The sequence below is a fragment of the Macaca nemestrina genome, chromosome 1 (genome assembly GCF_043159975.1).
Source record: "Macaca nemestrina isolate mMacNem1 chromosome 1, mMacNem.hap1, whole genome shotgun sequence".
In the NCBI taxonomy this organism is placed as follows: Eukaryota; Metazoa; Chordata; class Mammalia; order Primates; family Cercopithecidae; genus Macaca; species Macaca nemestrina.
In genome coordinates this window covers 166,344,858-166,349,874 of record NC_092125.1, presented here as the reverse complement: position 1 = coordinate 166,349,874, position 5,017 = coordinate 166,344,858, and the positions used below count along the sequence as shown (strand labels likewise).

Here is a 5,017-nt window from a genome sequence, read left to right as displayed (position 1 = left end):
TAGACCAATGGAACAGAACAAAGACCTCAGAAATAACACCACACATCTACAACCATCTGATCTTTGACAACCTTGACAAAAAAAGCAATGGGGAAAGGACTCGCTGTTTAACAAATGGTGCTGGGAAAACTGGCTAGTCATATGCAGAAAACTGAAACTGGATCCCTTCCTTACACCTTATACAAAAATGAACTCAAGATGGATTAAAGACTTAAATGTAAAACTCAAAAGCATAAAACCCTAGAAGAAAACCTAGACAATACCATTCAGGTATGTGCAAAGACTTCATAATGAAAACATCAAAAGCAATGGCAACAAAAGCCCAAATTGACAAATGGAATCTAATCAAACTAAAGAGCTTCTGCACAGCAAAATAAACTATCATCAGAGTGAATAGGCAACCTACAGAATGGGAGAACATTTTTGCAATCTACCCATCTGACAAAGGTCTAATATCCAGAATCTACAAGGAATTAAACAAATTTACAAGGAAAAACAAACAACCCCATCAAAAAGTGGGTAAAGGATATGAACAGACACTTCTCAAAAGAAGACATTTATGTGGCCAACAAACATATGAAAAGAAGCTCATCATCACTGGTCATTAGAGAAATGCAAATCAAAACCACAATGAGATACCATCTCACACCAGTTAGAATGGTGATCATTAAAAAGTCAGGAAATGAGATGCTGGTGAGGCTGTGGAGAAATAGGAACGCTTTTACACTGTTGGTAGGAGTGTAAGTTAGTTCAACCATTATGGAAGACAGTGTGGCGATTCCTCAAGGATCTAGAACCAGAAATACCATTTGACCCAGCCATCCCATTACCGGGTATATACCCAAAGGATTATAAATCATTCTACTATAAAGACATCTATACATGTATGTTTATTGCTATTTACAATAGCAGAGACTTGGAACCAACCCAAATACCCGTCAATGATAGACTGGATAAAGAAAATGTGGCACACACATACCATGCAATACCATGCAGCCATTAAAAAGAATGAGTTAATGTCCTTTGCAGAGACATGGATGAATCTGGAAGCCATCATTCTCAGCAAACTAACACAGGAACAGAAAACCAAACACTGCATGTTCTCACTCATAAGTGGGAATTGAACAATGAGAACACATGGACACAGGAAGGGGAACATCCCACACCGAGGCCTGTCAGGGGGTCAGGGGCAAGGGGAGGAAGAGCACAGGTTGATAGGTGCAGCAAACCACCATGGCATATGTATATATATGTAACGAACATGCATGTTCTGCACGTGTATCCCGGAAATTAAAGTAAAATTTAAAAATTTTTAAAAATTAAAAAATAAAAATAAATTTTAAAAAAATAGGCTTGAGAGGAAAGTGTGAGTAGTCACCACCACCAGCACAGCAGTGTCAGAGCCGAGAGGCGATACTGGCCACTGCCCCTGCCTCCCGCCTGCCTTCAGCTGCCTCCATCCTCAGACCTGTTCCAGCAATCTCTTAAAATTATGGGTTAGGCTGGGCATGGCAGCTCATGCCTGTAATCCCAGCATTTTGGGAGGCCAAGACAGGTGGATCACCTGAGGTCAGGAGTTCAAGACCAGCCTGGCCAACGTGCTGAAACCCTGTCTCTAGCAAAAATATAAAAATTAGCCAGGCATAGTGGTGCAGGCCTGTAATCCCAGCTGCTTAGGAGGCTGAGACAGAAGAATGTCTTGAACCCCAGAGGCAGAGGTCACAGTGAGCCAAGATGGTGCCACTGCACTCCAGCCTGGATGACAGAACGAGACTCTGTCTCAAACAAACAAACAAAATCATGGTGGATTACTATGAAGCTCTAGGAGTGCGGAGACAGGCCTCACCCGAGGATATTAAAAAGGCACACCAGAGACTGGCACTGAAGTGGCACCTAGATGAAAATCCTGAGAATAAAGAAGAAGCAGAGAGAAAATTCAGATAAGTAGCTGAGGTGTGTGAGGTGTTGTCAGATGCTAAAAAACAGGACATCTATGACAAATATGGCAAAGAAGGATTAAATGGTGGAGGAGGAGGTGGAAGTCATTTTGACAGTCTGTTTGAGTTTGGTTTCACATTCTGTAACCCAGATGATGTTTTCAGGGAATTTTTTGGTGGAAGGGACCCATTTTCATTTGACTTCTTTGACGACTCTTTTGAGGACTTGTTTCAGAATCAAAGGGGTTCCCGTGGAAGCAGAAGCCAAGGGTTGGGGTAGTTTTTCTCCACATTCAGTGGATTTCCATCTTTTGGATGTGGATTATCTTCTTTTGATATAGGAGTTATTAATACTTCATTTGGGTCACTAGGTCACGGGGGCCTCGCTTCATTTTCTTCCACATCATTTGGTGGTAGTGGGATTGGCAACTTCAAATCGATAACACTTCTGCTAAAATGGTTAATGGCAGAAAAATCACTACAAAGGGAATTGTCAAGAATGGTCAAGAAAGAGTAGAAATTGAAGAAGATGGCCAGTTAATGTCTTTAACAACAAATGTTAAGGAGCAGCTGCTGCACTTGGATAACAAGTAATTCAAGGCATCCACTTAGCAGAAATGTGAAACTATAACAAGAACCATCTGAGGATTAACAGAAACTTTTTCTGTAGATTTCAAGGTAACTTGCCTTTCAGAATAATTGCACCTAAAGTATTTATAAACAGCTAATCGGAACCTCTATTTGTCATAGACTTTTGAGTTTATTGTTGGGACCCTTAATAGGACTTTTTTTTTTTTTTTTTGTCTTTAAAATTATTGTAGGCCAGGTGCAGTGGCTCACACATGTAATCCCAGCACTTTGGGAGGCCAAGGCAGGTGGATCAAGTGAGGTCTGGAGTTCAAAACCAGCCTGGCCAACATGGTGAAACTCCGTCTCTACTAAAAATACAAAAAACTAGCCAGGTGTGGTGGCAGGCGCCTGTAATCCCAGCTACTTGGGAGGCTGAGGCAGAAGAATTGCTTGAACCTGGGAGGCGGAGGCTACAGTGAGCCAAGATCATACCATTGCACTCCAGCCTAGGTGACAGAGCAAGACTCCGTCTCAAAAAAATATATATTATTGTAAATATCTGTATGCTTTTTGCTTTTTTATTAAATGTACTCCAAGGTTAGCCTTGACTCTTTAGTGTAGGACAAGATTGTGCACTAACACCAGCATGGATCTGCTTTTCCATTGTGTCTGAAATGTGAGCCACATAGTGTTGGCCCGCTGTGAGGTCAACATTGCCAGGGCGAATCTTCTACAGAACTAAATTTGTTTTTTTTCAGTATGTAGTAGTAAAATATATTAGTAGTAAAATATATTAATGCATTAATGGTAAAACATTTCTGGTTTAATATAAATTAAGGGTGTTTTCTAGCTGAGTCTGAATCCTGGCGACTTAGTCTTGACAATTGTTTAAATATGTGATGTTAAGCTTAGGTTTATAAAAGGAAAAATGGTAAACTGGGTCTTTGACATTTGCTTTTTTTTAAAAGAAAATAAATGCAAATGTGTTTGGTGCAAATAAATAAACAAATAAAAACTATGTTTGACCACTGAACACAATGTATAATCCAGGACTGACTCCTATGCTGAGGGTGAATGTGATGAGAGATTCTCTCTCAGGGATACTATTGAGGCATTCAACAAAATTTGAATATGGACTATAGATTATAAAAAGAAATTTGGTATCAATGTGAAATTTTCTGCATTTGATATCTCTGCTATGGATATTTTGAAGCATATTTTTATTAATATGAAAACACACTGAAGTATTATAGCAAAAGGGTCATTATATATTCAAGCAACCTCTCTTGGATGGTTTAGGGAAAAAAATTATATCTCTAAACAGAGAGAATGAGAGAGAGAATAAAACAAATGTGGTCAGGCGTGGTGGCTCATGCCTGTAATCCCAGCACTTTGGGAGGCCAAGATGGGAGGATCGCTTGAGGACAGGAGTTCAAGACCAGCCTGGTCAATACAGCAAAACCTTGTCTCTATTTAGAAGAAAAGAAAAGAAAATGTGGCAAAATGTTAAAAATTGCTAATCGGGTAAAAAGTATAGGAGAATTATTTGTGTGTATTGTTTTCAGTTTTTCTGGAAGTTTAAATTATTACAAAAGATAAGGTTCATTAGAAAGACCACTATCCTTAGACTCAGGAGTCCTGGTTTCAGGTTCAGATTTCCCATTATCCATCTGAGCGACATTTGTCATTTTACATAATTTCTCTGGACCATGCCCCTCTTTGGTAAAATACGAAAGTTATTTGTTTTAACTGTGGATTGGCATTCCATTATAGAAACAAATAGCTCACTCATTCCTCTAAACTGAGTGGTTTCTACTTCTTCCCTGTTATGAGTCGTGCTGCAGTGAACGGCTGTATTCATGGTTCCCTGTGCTCACGGACAGGTGTGTGTCCTAGGGCACAGCCATGTTGATCCATGTGGGTAAAATAAAAAACGTAATATCGAGTGAAAAAAAGCACACTGAAAATATATTTAATATGATTCCATTTATGTAAATTTTCAGACACTAACATACATCATAAAAGTACAAAAACATGCATCAGATTGATATACGCCGGCATCTCCTTAGAGCTTATCTCTGGGCAGAAAGGGAGGAAGAAGGAAGGAGTAGAGTGGGCTGTAGTTACATCTATAATGTTTTTTCTTCTTGAGAGAGTGAGAGATTGATCTACGGTAAGGGTGGGTTCAGCTAATGACTCTTGGTGTCTTCCAGTGCTAGTGATCTATAATCAAGTTAATTTGTAACCTTAAAATACTTTATAGCCTTTACCCTGCTTGCAAGTGTGTGTAGATTTAACAGAATTCAACAAGCATGTACTGAGAAAATTCTTTACCCAGGGCATTGAGCTACCTACAGTGAAGTCAGAGGGAAATAAAACATGGTTTGGAATGCTTTGTGGGAAAGAGGACTCTGATGTGGTGTTAAAGATAAGCTTGGTTAATCATTTCCTTGAGATAATGGCACATAAGCTACAATTAAAGGAGAAAATGGACATATGAGGGAGGGAGG

The 5,017-nt window shown here is 39.4% G+C and overlaps 1 pseudogene; it reads left to right on the top strand.

The window, feature by feature from the left end:
* Positions 1 to 1,800: 1,800 nt before the first annotated feature.
* Positions 1,801 to 2,531, top strand: LOC105498443 (dnaJ homolog subfamily B member 6-like; annotated as a pseudogene).
* The last annotated feature ends 2,486 nt before the right edge of the window (positions 2,532 to 5,017 follow it).